We start from the raw sequence: 19,005 nt of genomic DNA, 5'->3' as shown, positions 1-19,005 counted from the left end.
AAAGGTAATGCTTTACATTAACTGCACCTTCATAATGCTTTTGTATTGCATTCATAAAACGTTCAGTGCACCTTTATAATGCATTCATGATGCATTCATAGAACATTCATAAGCAGCATGCAAGTACACCTTAACATCCTAACATCCCTTAACGATCTTTGCATGCTTGGCATTGAGAAACACCCCAGGTCTCTGAGCCAGTCATGTAACTGAAAACTGTGTATAACATCAGCTGGTTGCACACAATGTTTCTGTAAGTAATTAAAACTTAGTTGGAACGCTGCTTTGTCACTGACCTGAGCTGCTCACACCTGTGATATTTTCTGGTAAGCTGATCCGAACTAGCCTGACCAGTGGGTCGACCCTCTCATCACTACTGCCCAGATCATTGGTTAATGTGGATTTTTTTTAGCAAATGATCTGCTAGAACAAAATATTTTTATGATTCCGCTTATTTATAATTCCTCATTGAAATTTCATCCCTCTTGTAAACTTTTGTCTGTTTTATCTTGTAATGCACACTTCTGGACCAAAACTAAAACACACTCTTGGACTTTAAGAATCACAGTTGACTTACAGGTCTCCGACTGAATATTTGAAACATTAACTTTCAGGCGGCAGCCCTAGTGGAGAACCATATGTAGCTTAACATTCATTCATCCAATTTCCTTATTAGTTCATCCTGTGCAGGGTACGGGCGAGTCTGGAGCCTATAGCAGGAAGCATGGGGTTTGACACAAGCTGTCTGGGTTGCCAGTCCCTCACATGGCATCCACATACACCAAATGCTATTTATAAATACCAGGGCCTCATTTATCAAACTTTGCCTTAATTTCAGTCCATCCATCCATCCATTTTCTGTACCTACTTGTCCTGCATAGGCATGAAAAGAAAACAAAATGCATACACAGACATAAGAATAGGATTTATCAAACCTTGTGTACGCACATTTCCCCTTGTAAATAAAAGCACGTGCACAACTTCGAAATCCTGTGCAGTGGACGCCCCCAGAAAATCATAAATGGTCAATACAAATGAACTGCATGCTCATAAAATATGCAAATCAAGCCTTTCTGGTTGCAAAGTCCGACGGTAGGGACTGTAAACAAAAACCAAGATGAGGAATGTTGAACAGTGTAAGGTAGAGGCATGACAAAATGTTCTATTATATAACATTATATGTTATATAATGTTATATTTGGGGGCCTAAGCACATTTATCACGAACAAGAAAATGTATTGATGTACATTTTCTAACAATATATTTATCATAGATATGTATATTGTCTGCTGTTTCTAGCAAGTTGTATAGAAGGGCTGTAGTATGGTGGGTGTTTAGTGTCAATAAAGTAGAAATTCTTGAAACACGTTAATCAAATGAAATGAACAAACCATTTACAAACACACAGCGAAGTAACAGACACGTTGCAAATTCAGAAAACACATGTAAAACAAAAAACCAACACAATGAAAGTGAGCCGCAAAACAATGGTTTCCGGGAGGACAATGAAATACAATGGACCATTAGGGCTGGCTGGCGTATTTTAAAAAGAAGATAAAGGATAACACAGAACCATTTATATTGATATACTGAAATTAGGGCTCTGTTAAAGATCTTGGATATAGACCAATAATATTCCTTCTTGGTTGTAAGCAATGCAAGACCTCCAGGTGTGATGTTGTACAGAATTCACAGTTAAAATCAAACCATTCAGTTAGCAGCTCAGGAAATTTCATGGAGGGGTAAGCAAGGAATCATTGTTATATCCCATGAGGTGTTGATTTAAAACTGAATATTTAGCACACTTCATATAATTTTGTGTATTGCTAATCTACCTAAAATACCGATATGTTGTTTTTGGTCCATGTCACTTAGCCCTATGGACCATAGAGAGGAAATGAGGGACATGCGGTTTGCCAAGTTACGAAGTAAGTGAGATGTGTTGTCATTGTTAGCTGACTATGAATATGTTTGCATTTCATAACTTTCAGAACTTTCCGTGTGTTTCTAATGATCTGATTACAGAGCTAGTCATGTATTCAGGTTATTATGTAATTGGGATGATTACAAATTCTGAGTCCTGTTTATGATACATATACTCAATGTCCAATCAGTGGCCCCTAAAAAAGGTGGTCAGATCGGAAGATAGAGGGAAAGAAACGACTTGCTGCACCCAGGGCCAGTGTGACTACAACTACTGGGTACAAACCACATTGGTGCCCTCAAATTTTGACATGTATGTGGCATCTATAATAACGGATGCGCTATTATGTGCGAGTTGTGCAAGAACATTCGGGAGATACTGATGTGAGACTCAGAATGAACAAATGATAATGTCAATGTCGACATCACAGATGACTTGCACATCAGTAGAATCAAATGGCGATTGACAAAAGTAGCTTAATTTGCACTCATTTTATTGTCTGTACTTGCTGCCGTATGCTTTACTGTTGTGCATTTGATAAGTAAACTTTGATTTGAGGTGCCCTTATTGCAATGTGAGTGCAGCCGATTGCTTGATTACATTACAGGAAAACTGGACGTCACTGCAAATGTTTTTTTTTCCTTCTCCTGTTTGCACACAGCGTAGGGAAACATACAGTTAATGTGAAACAAAATGCAAAGACAGTACATGTGCATCAATCAGCTGTAACGTTAAAACCACTGACAGGTGAAGTGATTAACATTGATTACCTCATTACAATGGTATCTGTCAAGTTGTCAAATGTACCATTATACATTAGGCAAGTGAACAGTCAGTTCTTGAAGGTGAACCTGTTACCTACATGGGATGCCCCAAATTCGAATGAATAATTTATTAGATTCTTCCAGATACCGAATCCAAAGTTCATGATTCTGCCAAATCCAGTTACTGTGTGTAATGTATTATGAATTATGATCATAGACAGTGTTCATTGTGGTTATTACTTTTATTAGCCTATAGGCCTAATAAGATAAAAGCCAACATAGCTTATAACTTGTTCATTCAAACTCCATATTTTAGCTAAGCAATTGACAGTTACGTAGCCTTCAAAATGGGCAAATACACTGCCCGGCCGAAAAAAAAAAGCCGCCATTTGAATTTATATCAGCAAATACTTAAGAGCCAATGACTGGATCATTATTACAGCTCAGCAACATTATGCAGCAATAATGTGAAGTCAGCTGAGTACCTGAATCTACTGAATGGCCAGGTTACACCTCCATCCGTCATCAATAGATTTTTTTCTTCCCTGTTGGCATGGGCATATTCCAGGACAAGAATGCCAAGATTCATTGGGTTCGAATTGTCAAAGAGTGGTTCAGGGAGCATGAGGAATCATTTTCACGCATGACTTGGTCACCGCAGAGTTGTGACCTCATTGAAGGTCTTTGGGATGTGCTGAAGGAGGCTTTATGGAGTGGTTCAACTCACTTGTCAATACAGGATCTCGGTGAGAAATTAATGCAAATATGGATTAAAATAAAGGGTGAGATGTTGCTCAAGCCTGTGGAACCAATGCCATGACAAATGTGCGCCATAATCAAAGCTAAAGGCGGTCCAATGAAAAATTCAAATGGCGACTTTTTTTTTGGCCGGGCAGTGTATTAACAGAACATATTGGTACAAAAAAGCAAAAATGTAACAAAACAATACAGGCACATCCCTTCTGATCATTAGCAAGAACACCATTATGCAGTGGGCTGGTTTACGGCTGAGTGTGAAGCGGCCGGGATACAGATCAGCACCTCCAAGTTTGGGGTCATGGTTCTTGACTGGAAAAGGGTGGATTGCCCTCTCCTGGTGGTGGATGAGTTAATGCATCAAGCGGAGGAGTTTTAAGTATCTTGTGGTCTTGTTTATTTGTGAGGATAGAAGGGAGCAGGAGATCGACAGGTGGATCGGTTCAGCGCTGGGAGTAATGTGGATGCTGTAGACCAGACGGTCTATGTTCCTACCCTCACCTATGGTCACAAGCTTTGGGTGACCAAAAGAGTAAGATTGCTGATGCAAGTAGCACAAATGAGTTTTCGCATAGTGTCTGGGCTCAGCCTTAGAGATTGGGGCCGGAGCTCAGACATTCAGGAGGCCAGTTGAGGTGGTACAGGCATCTGTCATGTCCAACCAGGAGGAAACTCCAGGGCAGACCCAGGACACGCTGGAGAGATGATATCTTCCAGCCGGCCTGGGAACGCCTTGGTATTGGAGGTGGTGGAGGTGGCTGGTAAGAGGGAGGTCTGGGCATCTCACACTGCTGCCCCTGCGACCCAGTAGCTAGATAAGCGGCAGACAATGGATGGAAAAACTCTTAACTCTAGGCTGTTTTTATATGCCGATTCATGCATGTAGTCTGACGCCTAATTGTCATTTAATGCATCTAGTGACGATCACAGATATTTTAAATTATTGGGAAGCAAATTGAACTATCAAAGGGAAATGCATAGTGTTTGGCTTACACAAATACAGAGTCCCAGTAGAATAAAGCAAATGAAATGAATACAGGAATAATTATTAATAGTTAAAATACATTTTTACAGGGACATTTTTGCATTTACTGTTTGTCAGGTGAAAGTGGGGGTTGCTGGTATGAATTGTTGGCTTGTACGCAGTGAGGCACCAGTTCTAGATTTCTAAAGTCTTTGAGATGTTCGAAAGCCTTCAGGCTGTAATAAATCTATGCAAACACAAGGGAGAAAGTGCAATTTCTACATACACAGGAGTGAAAGAAGAATCAAATCCACAGTCCTAGATGATGGTGAAGAAGTGCCTGATCACAGAGATCAGCTGAATTACTATCTTATAGACATGATATAATAAAGCAGTAGTCAAGGTGACATCTTAAATAATGATGTGTGTCAAAGATTTTATGTTTGCTGTTTGATTTTATATATGAATGTGGTAAGATAACACTTTGTAAAATTAACAAGGAGGCTATTAATCTATAGCAGAACCTCTCAGTCAGCCAATAATAAAGCAGTGATTCTCAACTCCAGTCTGGGGGACCCACTGTTAATGTCCAAATTTCCATCAAACACTGTACCTCTGCTGTAGACCAAAGTGATCCTTTGCTGCCATGTTTGTCAAACGTTTGTTGCTACTCGATTACGTGTAATTTTTTTCACGGCACAGTTTTGCAAAAAAAAAAAAAAAAAAAAAAATCTGTACAGCCGATCCAGTTCATTTCTTCCAAGTTTGGTTCATGTGTAGTGTACATGTGCACATGCGTGTGTCACTTGCACCATTAACGTCATGTCTGTGTTCTATACCCAGGCGTGGTTAGCGATCACGCTAGATGTGCACCGTGCCCGAGTCTGACTAACCATGCTCTGACCTGCCTCTTCAAACAGCCGCGGTATGGAGCAACAACAAGCTGGACTTTGGGGTTCATATGTGCTTGGGCACAATACGGATCGTCTAGTGTGAACACGCCCTAAGATCCAGGAGTAGGATTGGGCAGTCCTGATCTATAGCTTGTGCAGCTGAAATAGTTTATTTTAGTATGACTTAGTTGTGGGTATATTACTTACCCACCAGTGGGTTGTCTCTTCAAATTCTGTATAATTTGCATCAGTAAACCAATGCATTTACCAAAATACTAATCCATCTTCCAACTGCTGATCCAGTGCAGGGTCTGTCTCCTGTAGCTTATCCCACACCATACAAGGCATTGGGCAGATGAGCACTTTGGGTGAGGTGCCCTGGTAATTTAATAGAAAGTTTAAACAACCAGTTCATGCAACTGCAAGTCTTTGGACTGTGGGGGGAAACTGGAGTATCCAGAGGTACCGGCATGACAGGGGGAGGGCATGCAAACTCCACGCACAGAGGGTGGTGGTGGGATTAGAGCCCCCCGTCTAGCAGGTGAGGCAACATTGCTATCCGCTAAATACGAAACTTTAAGAAAATGGTAAATCTACATGTAGGCCACTACAGTCGCTGTTTTAAAAACAATAAAGACATTTTAAATCCTTAATTATACCTCTGTGGGAATAAAAAAATAAAAAATTAACTGAATAACAGCGTGATTAAAATATTGGCGAGCTATGTATCTTTTTATGTTTAAAGGGCACACATATTTAGCTAGATAAGGAAATGCCAAGCTGAGTACAATATCAGATTAGGAGGCCATGACATTTGTGAAAAAAGGAAATGGATCAAAGACAAGGAAAGATTTCATAAAATGGGGAATATTTTCTTTGAGCAGATATTAATCTCCTTGGGTCTCTGACTGTGGTAATGCATACAGAGATTGTTGAATAGATGTGAGGTAGACCTTAATTTATTGAAAAGTGTATTTGTGCTGTGATCGAACAGATATGCCGCAGAAATGATATAAATATCAGTATCTATGTCTAAAAAGGGCAGGTGACATTCATGCTCATGGTTGTATCTGTGATAAAGGGCAAAAGGGTATGACTCATGATTCAGAGGATGAGTAATAACTTACCTTCCCAGGCATAGAGCAGAATTAGAAAGTTTTTTTCAGTAAAACAGCTCAAAGCTCGACCTTGGTAAATGGACACATTCTGAGATATACACACAGAATGACAGGTCTTCTTCCTGTCAGACTTTCTCTTCCTTGACTGGTTGATCTCTCAGTACTCAGTGCTGTCAGGATTCGGCAGCTGATTGCAGTGTATGCAGATGAGCAGCCTGGGTTGGACCCAAATTGAAATGAAACCGGCCAGGATGAGACTGTCGATCGATTCAGGGTCGGACATGCAGGAGAGTGAATCCAGGACACTAAGTGAGACAATAAGTCAGAGAATAATCCACAAGTCAAAACCAATTCAAGTTCCAAAGCCAAATAGAATTAGGAAATGAGAAACCAGAAATGGATCAAAAACCTGATATGAATGCCAAGATGGAGTAGCTGATCCTGACTAAACCCAAGCAAGCATTGAGATTAAGTTTGCTAGTAGATGACTTGATTAACCGCATGTATGAATGATTACTGAGTGAAACCATCTGAAGCTTAATGTCATGAAGGATGATGCCTGAAGCAGGTAAACTGAAAGTAGGATTTAAACCAGATATTACAATTACACAGTGAATGTCTTGATTGAAACACTAAGGGATTCAAGGGTTTTATTTGTCACATGAAAGGTATACCATCAGACTATAGACCTGTAATGAAGTGCAAGGTGGTCCACTGTGCCATAAATCAGTGACTGCAGAAAGACACTTAAAGTAATATGATAATAGACATAAAATAATGAATGTTATACTGAAGAATTAATAGTTACATTGAAAGCAAAAAAAAAAGTCATAGAATCAATAAATAAATAGTCCTGAGAAGGGTGGGGTGCATAGATAGAGGTGGAGATATGAATTAAACTATCTGTCAAATATTAAGCAGCCTGATGGCTTGAGGGTCATCCTTACCCATGTAAGCACCTTTATGAATCATCCTGAATATATTTATATCTTTATAGTATCTTGTTTTTCCAAGCTTGACATGTTCCTGTGATCTGCACCTATTTTATGTATATATTCTGGCAGGGCCGGCTGTACCTTTTCAGAGGCCCTAGGCAAAGCTTTAATTGGGGGGCCCCCTACCCAGAAAACTGATGATCATTTCACTTTTCCACAACACACCTTGAGATACTTAAACTCCTTCTCTTGTGGCAGCAACTTATTCCTGTCAGGAGAGGGGCAATCCACCCTTTTCTGGTCGAGAACCATGGCCTCTGAACTGGAGGTGCTGATTCTCATCTCCGCTGCTTCACACTCAGCTGCAAACTGCCTAAGTACATGCTGCAGGTCATAGCCTAATGATGTCAACAGGACCACAACATCTACAAAAGGCAAAGATGTGATCCTGACCCCTCTGCACCTTGGCTACACTTAGAACATCTGTCCATAAAAGTTCTGAACAGAATTGGTGACAAAGGTCAGGCCTGGCAGAGTCCAACACCCACCGGGAATGAGTCTGAGTTATTGCTGGCGGTGTGAACCAAACTTTCACTCCATTTATGCAGGGATCTGATGGCCTACAGCAATGAAATTGGAACACATCCTTCAGTCCCCTTTCTTAAACATTGGGAACACCACCCCAGTCTGCCAATCCAAAGGCAGTGTCCCCAACATCAATACAAGAGGCATGTGAGTCCAACATCCCATCAACATCAAGAACTCTGGGCAAACTCCATCCACCCCCAGAGCCTTACCACTGAAGAATTTTTTTACTACTCCAGTGACCTCAGCCCTAGAGATAAGTCCCCCTCTGAGTCTTCCAGCTCAATTTCCTCCAAGGAACAAATGTCAGTGGGATACAGGAGGTCCTTGAAATACTCCTTGCACCACCTGACTATATCTCAATCTAAGGTCTACAGTTCTCCATCCCTGCTGTAAACAGCATAGGTATAGCCCTGCTTCCCCCTCCTGAGTCACTTTACAGCTCAGCTCCTCTCTTCATCCAAGTGTCCAAAACGTATGGATGCAGATCTGATGATATGATTACAAAATCGATCATGGAACTGCGGCTTCTGGTGCCAGGTGCACTTATGAGCATCCTTACGTTTGATCATGATGATGATTATGGAGAAACTGCAGTTAGCCCAGCAGCACTGTTTCCAAAGTCTCCAAGAAGGCCGGATACTCTGAGCTGGTGTTCAGCGCATACACACAGACAACAGTCAGAGCCTTTCCCCTGACTCAAAGTCAACAAAGTCATACTGGCACTGAACCGGGGGGCTATAAGTAGACCCACACCTGCCCGGGGCCTCTCACCAAGGGCAACTCCAGAGTGGAATAGAGTCTAGCCCCTCTCCAGGAGTTTGGTTCCAGAGCCCAAGCCATGCGTTGAAGTGAACCTGACTATATCTAGTCGATATTTCTCTACCTTCTGCACCAGCTTAGGCTTTTTTTCCACCTGAGGTGTTACATTCCATGTGTCAAGAACCAGATTTAGTCCGATTGGTCCGTTGAGGCCCCTGTCTTCGAATGCCACCTGACCTCCACAGCCCCTCCTGCAGTTGGTTGGCCCACAGGAGGGCGGACCCATGTTACTCGTTTGGGGTATGCCCAGCTGGGCCCCATGGGTAGAGGCCTGGCCACCAGGCACTAGACTTCAAATTTACACCCAGGCCTGGCTCCAGCGTGAGGCCCCAGTCTCCCCAGTCCGGGCAGGGTAACATGGTCCTTTACATTATTCTTCATGGGTTTTTTTTTTAAATTCCACTTTGTCTGTCCACTCACCTACAATCAATTTACTTCATGAGACCTTACCAGGGGCAATTGCCCCTAACAACATAGCACCTAGGATCACAGAGGCACACAAACCCCTCCACCATGATAAGGTGGCGATTCTCGGAGAAGATCTACACACCCTCACAATGAAAACTATTTAAAAAACTATCGATAGTATTCCCTGGCTCATTTGATAAGTATGCCTACAGATTCTCCAACAGTGCACATAGTGTTAACTCTGTTAGGTGAAAGTGTGCTGTACCTCCTTGGATCTGTCAGAATGTCATTATCACATTCTGTGTTTGTTCCCACGTTGTGGTGTCGCTGTCTGGACCGCAGCTGGAGCCCACGTAAGCTCTCTGCAGCACAGGGGCAGCACGTGGTCAGTCTTTATGGTTTAGAAGTGATGCAGAGGCACATGGCCTCACCTTCCAGGGCCAGTCTGCTGGAACTTATTACGGGGTGATAAAGCGGCTCCCTCAGCATTCTGGGAGGCCAGCTCCATTTCCTGTACTACATCTTTCTTTTGCTCCAAGCTATAATTTCCTATTCACATCCCCTTTGTTGGGGGGGGGGGAGGGACAATGCTGTAGGCCAAGCATGGATTTATGGCATTTCTCTGGCAAGGAGATTCGAGCAGGCTGGAGGAAGGAGCCACTGGAGGTACTGGTATCTGGTTTTGAACATGTTTATTGTAAAGTGACTCAGGCGTGGTGCCCTATGAAATTAATGTGGACTTCAAAATTATTATAATACCTTGTTTCACAGAAAACGATTGTCAGGTCATCTGGTCGAAAGGGATTACATACCAAATGCATAATGCGATAGTTTTCATACATTTCATACATATATACTGTACCATTATAATTTATTTTTAAAAGGCTTGCTAGCACAAAAAAACAAAGTAACAAGCCCATTGGAATGCTTACTGTGACAACTTGAATTAATGCATGTAATTGAATTGTTACATTACATTACATTACATTGTACATCTTCCACTATATTGACGTTATCCTGTTTTGGGCACATTATGAGATGATCCAATACAATGGAAAAGATAATAATGCTTGGAGAAGTTGAAGGTGAGTTCAGCATGCCAGTGGGAAATCTAAGGACCCAAACAGAAACTGGGACATTCTGGGAAAATGCCATCTATATTATATCCAGGTGTCAACACTGACTTGACAATACCTAAACGTAATAATAAATTTCACAGAACAATGACTTGCTGTGGAAACATCCCTTATAGGATGTTTTTATTATTTGTGTGGGTTTTCATTGCTTTTGCTTTCATGAAGTCCAAAAAAGTAGGGCAATGGATCTGAAAAGCTACATGTATTTTGATGGATAGTTGGATGGATAGAATGAATGAAAGAAAGAAAGAAAGAAAGAAAGAAAGAGAGAAAAAAATAATGAGTGAATGAATGAATGAGTGCAATAGAAAGATGTTGACCTAGTGGTTCAAAGCATTGATGTGTGTTTCTTTTCTACCAGTTATGTTTAGCTGGAAGCCATTCTCCATTTGCTATTCTCAGTTTGCTATTCTCAGTCCATCTCCACTCTTTGCTTTCTGAACAAAATCCTGTCTCCTAAATCCATGGGAGTCTGGGAGTGATAATCGATAAGCTGGAATGAGGTGTAGCTTTGCCTGCCATTAAACCAAAGGATGCCAGGCCTGGCCTGTCTTTGGGCGTGTAACGGTGTGAGGGAGCTCCCTAGGCTGGGGCGCAGGGCCAGGAGGAGCTGGGGGGGGGGGGGGCCCTGCCTCAACAATCTCCAGTAGTGGAAAGACTGTATGTGTGTGGTTAGTGTGGAGGTGGAGGGTGAGTTTTATAGAAGCAAAGGCCTATGATGAAGAATGTAATTAAAAGTAATTACTGTTCAATACAGATGGTAATGATACAGTAATACAGGGACAGAGGAGGCATGGTGGTTAAGGTTGTGGTCTCATTTCCTGAAAGTTAATGTATTATGGTACATCGAGGGAGCAGTGGTTGTATACATAATATTAATTACAGTTGTTCATCCATCCATCCACCTATTTGTGATAGTGATATTTTTATGTGTTAAAATGTCGAAAGTGTTATGTCATATATTAGTAGTTATCATACATATCTGATAAAAGTGTTATATAAAGACAAAACAAGTAAAGCTTTATTTTCATTCCAGCCAATTACACAGTGAAACATAGTAACGTACCTCCGGGACCCAGGGTACAGCATTACAGTGCTAATGACAGACTTATGGAATAATATATATATATATATATAGTGCAAAAAACAGTATTAACTGTATCACAGTATTAAACTGCCTAATGGGTGTGTTAATATGAGTCCCATTAAACAACAGTCTGATAGACTTTCTCCCAAATTTACCCTTTTCTTTGAAATATATGATCTAAACGAAACCGGATTAATGTAATTACACGGTGAATCGGTCCTTTGGGGATGTAAACAGAACCATATGATATGGGAGAGGGCGGCGAATTCTGCCTTCACTGCGGATGCCTGCATGATGTCATAAAGGAGTCACTTTGGTTAGATGCACTGTAGCAGGAGGAGATGAGAGGGTTAAATTTTGATTAACTAAGAATGAACCATAACGAGGGTAAAGATTGCTTTAGATTTATACTGCTGACAAGATTCTTTTAGGGTTTAAAATACTGCATCAAATAATGTCATTGTAACTGTGCTTTATTAGAGATTTTTGGGTGCAAATTAATATTAATCAAAGACTTTCACTGACTTACAGTCATTTCACTGATGCCTTTAGCAACACATTTGATAAATACTGTATTTCTCACTGGATTCAGACGTTTTGCCTGTATCTTCAGTTCATTTACATGCAGCATGGGTTTCTGTGCTGGTTATTGCTCATTGTGTGGCTGTACTTAGTGGTATTGTAATTATGCACTGTTGATAAAGTCTTATTTCTATCTGCCAACATAACTTTTTGAATTCCACAAACTTACACATACATTCTGAACTCATGTCATATGATTTTACTACTTTAAAATTAATGCAGTAGGAGGTAAAGAGGTCGTTTTTCAAGAAGTTATTCTAAGAAATATGCTAAGCGTGTATGGAGAAGTATGGAAATGCAAATTTTTCACTGAATAAGTAATATTTCATTCAATATTTGGTAGAAGCCCAATGTACAATCATGCGTGAACTGTAGCCAGATTTAGAACGGTGCTAGCAACATTACACTATTTGCAAAAATAGTTGCCATAAAAAAATCAAATATTTTATTTAAAGGGCTTCTTTTTGTATCAATACTTTTTTCCTTGAGATATGCAGTAGGTGGATAGGGAACAGGAGGGCTGCAGATAATGTAACGTCACACTTGTGTGTCGGAATCCTGTTGAATTCGGAATGGCTTTAAACAAGCAGCGCTTTATAAATGAATTAATCTGATGAGGGCCAGAGTTCCTTTTGTAAATTGCCTCTGCAGCACTGGCAGGATTTCTGAATTAAATGCACCTACAGCTATCAATATGTTTTGACTAAATTTGGATCCACACTGGACGCACTTCACAGCGTGTAATTATTACATGTCTGTGTCTGATGGCTTAAAGCTTACTTCAATCATCCATCCAAGTGGTTATTCCGGACAGAGTCATTTAGCCTAACTGCATGTGTTTGGGCTGGAGGAGGAAACCTTTACAGCACAGAGAGAACATGCTCCCCCGCCCCCCTCCCCATCCCGGAGGTGTGAGTCAACAGTGCCACCCACTGAGCCAGGGAAGAATAAATGAATGCCACATTGTTCCCCCCCCCAAAAAATCTTACAATTGCAATTATTAACAATTCTTCAATGGAGTGTAATGTTTATGACATTTTAAAAACCAGTATCTATCAAATGAAGTTTTTGTCTTTAGTTTATTCTTCTCTCAGTTCTGATTGGATGCTTCATCCATGTAAGCTGAATGTAAACAAGAGCTTGTGCAATTTCCCCTGTTTTACTTTTTCTTTCTACGAGTGGATTCATGTTAGTTTAAATGATGGGTGTTAATCTTCTTAAGAGCCTTGAATGGGACTGTCTCCATGTGGTCTGAATCAGAATATATTTTGTTTTACCCAGATTTATGTTACCACAAAAGAGTGAAATTGTTGTTTTTATCAAATATTCCTATATAATCGTCCAATTGTTTTATGAAATTTGAGAGTGGTAGTCATGGGGAGGACAATAAACCCTTTGTGCAGTTAAGGGCCATAGTTCTTTTCTGGAGAAGGCTGCACGGTACTGGCAGAGGGTGAGGCCCGAGGCTTTGGGTGGCCTGAAGCGGACAGTGGGTCCCTTTCTGTTCTGATGTAGCTGGGCAGAAGGGAAATGACCAGTGCAGGTGTGTAGCTTGATAGGAAAAAGATCAATTGTTAAATGATTTTGAGGCAAGAATAAAGGTTATTGAGGGGACAGGTTTTACAGTATACAGATATCAGGGTGACTAAATATTTCTTCATAGTGCAGTGGTCACCATGACTGGTTTGCATGCAGATCTGAGCCCCAGTGGAGCCACTTGGTTTGGGGAGCAGTGGTGTGCGGCTCAGCAGGTTAAGCTGTAGAAGGTTGTTGGTATGAGCCCACACACACTGGTTGGTGTTTGTGGATAATCTCAATGTTACACTGTGGGAAGCAAATGTCCGCCACAATGTATGAAAAATCTGTTATTTTGACATAGTGGAGGCCATTTTTCAGGTGCCCACAAAGTCTGTGAATGCAATCCAAAAACTAAAACTGCCAAAAGTCTTTTATTTTGTTTGGTTACTTATGGTTAAGGTTAGGGCTGGGTAGGGAATAAGGTTGTCATGTTTAGGATTAGGGTTATGCCCATAGAAATAAATGACGAGTCTCCTCAAAGATATGAGTACATGGATTGTGTGTGTGTGTGTGTGTATGTGTGTCTAAGAGCTAGGTGGGGTATCGGAAAAGAAGCATTCCAATGTATCTGCACTTGTGCAAATGGCAAATAATGGATCATTAAGGTATCCTTATAAAGTTGAAGCAGTTAACACAGTGGAAATTTTGAGAATGCAAATAAGATTATCTCAGATATGAAGTAAAGTAGTGTGCATGTTAGGTTGGTGTAAGCCAGAGTAGCAAAGTGCTGGGATTCTCTTGCATTTCCATGGTAATCATTCACATGCCCCCTGTCCACTGCAATTAATCAAACTTCAATTAATGAAACCCTATTAGGCCTGATTAGCTTCAGTGGAGTTTGTTAGTTGAATTGTTGATTAGATAAGCATTCTGTCTGTATTTCATGATGTTCTTCATATTGTTTTACAGAAAATTACTGTCAAGTCATGTGTTTGGTTCTGTCTAACATATTGTCAAATGTCTCTGGCCTGGTCCTGAGGCAGATTTTTGACCCACAACCTCCCATAGTTTGGTCACGTATGAGCCTGTCGGAGTGGCTAATTACCTTGGAAAGTTAATTAACACTTAACTCCATGGTAGTACTGGAAGTCTGAAGGACATTTGCAGTGTAATATACTGTAAAACTGAAGTGACTACTTCAAAAATCTGTTAGAAATACTCAAAGTATAATCTACTCTAATGACAAAAAGTTTGATTTGGTAGGATGCTGTGTAATCCTTCATCAAGTTTTGACAGCATGCAGGAGGCAGCAGGACGTTCAGGAGATATGGCAGCTGCTCAACTAACTTATGCAGACCTACAGTACACAGTGAGTCAGTTCCCTGAACGCATTCTATTCTTCGTAGTGTATAAACCACCTTCGTCTCCAGCAGGCATAAGACTCTCCTTTCGTGAAATGATCGTGAATTAATCAGGAGGACTGCAAATACTTCAGTCATCCTGTTCCATAAACATGTACAGGCTTCTTTTAAACATTTAGGTGACTTTCTTTTTTAAATTAAATCAAATTCATCTTGAAGAAATGCCAGATGTGAAATTGCTGTCACCTGTGCTGTGAGTTATCCTGCAGGACGGCATGCTGACGTCTTCTTGTACGATAAACCCATATCAGATGTTTGGGTTTGGTACCGTTCTGGGAGCCAGGATGTTTGACTGGCTGCAGGACTGCAGACAGGCTGTTCTTCTGCAGCAGATGAAAAGGCTGCATTTACGGTGGACTGTCCTTTATAAATGTATCATTTAGGGCTTTGCTCAGCGGCCTAACGGTGAAATCACTCGCCTGACCCAGGGATTTTGAACCGATCTTCCAATAACAGGAATGTTCTGTGCACTGTGTACTTCCCAAATCCACTTGCACCATGTTTGGTTGTTTGCACTAGGTTTGTCTTTGCACTTTGTCCGTTTTACTCTTTATGTATGTTCATCTGTGCACTACATTCTTGCTGCTGTATTCGCTACAATTTCCTCCTGGGTCAATAAAATCCATTTTAATTTTAATCTTAACCTACTGAGTTACAGGCTGCCCCGCTGCCATTTCCTTTACCACCTCATATGCTTTTTTATATTAATAGGGTGTTTACAGAGCACGAGGATGGCAGGTATAATAATCGAGATTCTAGTCCTGTATCAGACAAACATTTTATCATATGGATCAGTTATTTTTTTGTTATGTGTTTTGTGAAAACTGTACCCTATGTGACTATTGCATGCATGCCCATTGTGATGTCACTATATACATCGCATCAAAGAAAAATATTATACAATGCCACAGTTACAATAGTATCATTCAGGAAGTATAAAAGGTGATCCAAGATGTTTTGGTTTTAAAAGTACTCATTCCTGTGGCCTGTACTACGAAGCGGGGTTACTGGCTTATCGGGGTAACTTGTTGGATTTAAGGTAGTCTGGGCAAAATGTAAGTGAGCGAATATGAAGTCCATTTTAACTGTGGTACCTTAAATCCGACAAGTTACCCCGATAAGCCAGTAACCCCGCTTCGTAGTACAGGCCACTGTTTGATTAAGGAAACCATTCATATCAGAGCAAATCAAACCATTCCAATCATCTCCTACTCCAAGACCCTGTAATGAAGGTCCAAATGATCTTCGTCTACTTTGATTACTCTATAAACCACTGGCAGAAGTGTCTGTAATGTGTGGTTGTTGAGGTTTTATAAACGCATTGTATGTTAAATACCTCCTGCCAAAGGGTACATCAGAAATTCCTATGCCAGAAAGAGTCTGCAATGGACCCAGGCCTAAGCAAGTTGTGTCTAATATCAGTGTCTATGGCTGTTCCATTGTCCCGTTGGTGCAGTGATGTCACCCATGTGTCCATGCAGACTGGAGAGAGCCGCTTGCTTCTTTTTGCTGCAGTTTGAATGGACTTACTGGGTCACACTGTGAGTTCAGGGAGGATCTAAGAGGAGGATCTCTAACTTGAGCAGTGGGTTTCGTGGAGCATCTTCTCTTGTCAGGAGAAGTGATTGGATGCTGAAATGCCACATGGTTTTATGGGATCTTTCGTGAAGCAGGGGCTGTAGACCAAACTAATGCCCTCCAGGAGGCAGGATCCGCTCATCAGAAAATCGAAAAGCAATACAGCTCCTCTCCCTTTTATCTAGAAGGTTTTCATACCTGATAGGCCATTATTAAAAGTCAGTGAACTCTGTTTGTTGCAGGGAGATTGAAAGAATATTGTAGGAGTTGTGGTCTCTCTGCGTCTATACTTTAATCAAAGAAGTGTTATTTTTCTACAATACAACCAATGTAATGTTTCATTCTCATTATTCTTTTAATTTGCATGTAAATTATAAGGTGTATTTGTTGGGACTGGACCTTGAGTACAAAACATTTCAGAACAAGGTAGACTGGTATTAGTTTTCAACCAAATTTGGTTTTTTGTCCGTGTACATAACAGCACAACAAGATTGACTTAGTGAATCCCCAAGCAGTGGAATCAAAACACAAGGCAGGACAAGACATGTAATATGTAACAATATGTAGGAAATCGTCAATAACTATGTGCAAAATAAAAATGGATAAATAGTATAATGTATATTTTTATTAATTTAATGAATGGAAATGGAAAGTGGTTCTAAAATATATAAGCTAATGCTGTGGTTGTGTTTGGGGTTTGGAAGGTTTTTTTATTATTATTAAAATTACCAAATGCATTGCACTGTGTTTTTTTTTTTCTTGAAATGGCTGAAGTACCCTTTTATCTGGAATTGAATAGCCATATGTATAAATACATCAAAAGGCATCGGAGTGCTTCTCAGATAGGAAGCACTTCTGAGGATGAAGATTCATCACAGGAGCAAACCTTATCCTTAAAAGAAAGCCTTCGCCCAGTGCAGTGTGTGGGCTCCCTGTCTGACACTTAGCCCTACAGCAATATTACAGCAAAGTGAGTCTGATCCTCATGCTTTTATCCGGCTGACGAGCTGGTCAGATTATCATCACGGTAACCTTCAGTACATCCTCAGTCCGTGGCTCCTTTCCAGGCATCTGGAGAATCTCACAGGCAGGGAGGTTAATGTCTGCTGAGTTTATACATAAATCTGCATTTGCGTTTTGGGAAATTCCTGATAAAGATGCTGGTGTTTCTCTTGAAATTATTTCAGTTGCTCAATTTCCTAATGCTGGTTTATTTAAAAACAGAATATCACAGTTTGCACAAGGCTTCTAATCTGATCATTATGAAAAAAACACATTCATGCCTATAATTCATGAGGAGAATCGGGAGTTGCAACTATTGTAGAATTCTATTATTCTTCGGAACACAAGAGGATAGTATGTAAATAAATGCAGCCTACACTGTTTTTGGACACTTCAAAATAGTTAATAAATAGTTAACATAAGTAATGCTGAGAATTTAATGTAATATATTGTCAATTAATACATTACATATTAATAAACTACTGAAGCATAACTAACATTTTAATATGTAATATATTCTAAAACTTTGTCTTTTATTACATTCTTACACTTACATCTATGAATTATAATGCAACCATTATATGTTTTAGATTTCAGTAAAATCCCGTTATAACGGACTTTAAGGAACCTGGCAAAACTGTCCATTATAACCAAAGTCCGTTATATGCAGAGTTGCTGTATGCCCAGAACACAACTACAGGACACCATTTACTCATGCCACACCTCAGCAGACACTATAATGGGATTTTACTGTATTGCATTATTAGTTTGTTTAGCACACAATCAAATCCAAAGTGTCTTTGACTGTAGTTTGAAAAAAATATTTTTTTGTAGTTAGATGCTTTTCTAGAGAAATTAAAGTTAATTATCTCGCTCAAGGACATGAAATAAGTGTAAATTAGTTACTGCTACATGCATATTTTACATAATCAGTAAAAAAAATCTGCAAGAAAGTAGAATGAAAACATTAGTTAGAAGAAGTAGTGGTGCAAACATGATCTAAGCATCCAGGCTTTGTTGTCTCTCCCTTTATGAAGACATCTGCTACTTTTTTTTATTAGCCTGGACTGGATCAACCAATGACTATTGTGCACTTTTTCCCCCTTGAACAAAGACTGAGAGTTGCATGTAGACCGATTGCAAGACATATTCAGAAAGATGCATAAATGACATGAGATTGTAGATTATGCCTAAAATTCTCTGGGACTACTAAGGGTCTGCTCATTATAGGCATCAAATTAAAAAAAGGCCACTGAAAATGAAAGGCCCACTCATTCTGATTTGCAGTAGCCATGGGAACTGGTTTCCCAAAAGTAATGCTCCATTCCTCTTTATGACCAAACCCGTAGGACTCAGCCACTTTGGGTGTTGAGCACTTTATTATTATTATAAGTCCAGCTGATGACTGAGTTATGACTGTGTAGTTTGATACATATTTATAGTGATGTTTCACAGGCATCCCTAAATACATCAAACTCAAATCAGATATATCTCTTTTTCTATGGGTGCCGA

General features: G+C 40.2%; 1 protein-coding gene across 1 annotated transcript in view; it reads left to right on the top strand.

Annotated features, from left to right (window-relative positions):
* Positions 1-19,005, top strand: part of kif26bb (kinesin family member 26Bb) — a 97,068-nt gene that overhangs the window by 14,270 nt on the left and 63,793 nt on the right. The gene's annotated exons all lie outside the window — the stretch shown is intronic.

The sequence above is a fragment of the Paramormyrops kingsleyae genome, chromosome 19 (assembly GCF_048594095.1).
Source record: "Paramormyrops kingsleyae isolate MSU_618 chromosome 19, PKINGS_0.4, whole genome shotgun sequence".
NCBI classification, from domain to species: domain Eukaryota; kingdom Metazoa; phylum Chordata; class Actinopteri; order Osteoglossiformes; family Mormyridae; genus Paramormyrops; species Paramormyrops kingsleyae.
This window is presented reverse-complemented; position numbering and strand designations above follow the sequence as displayed.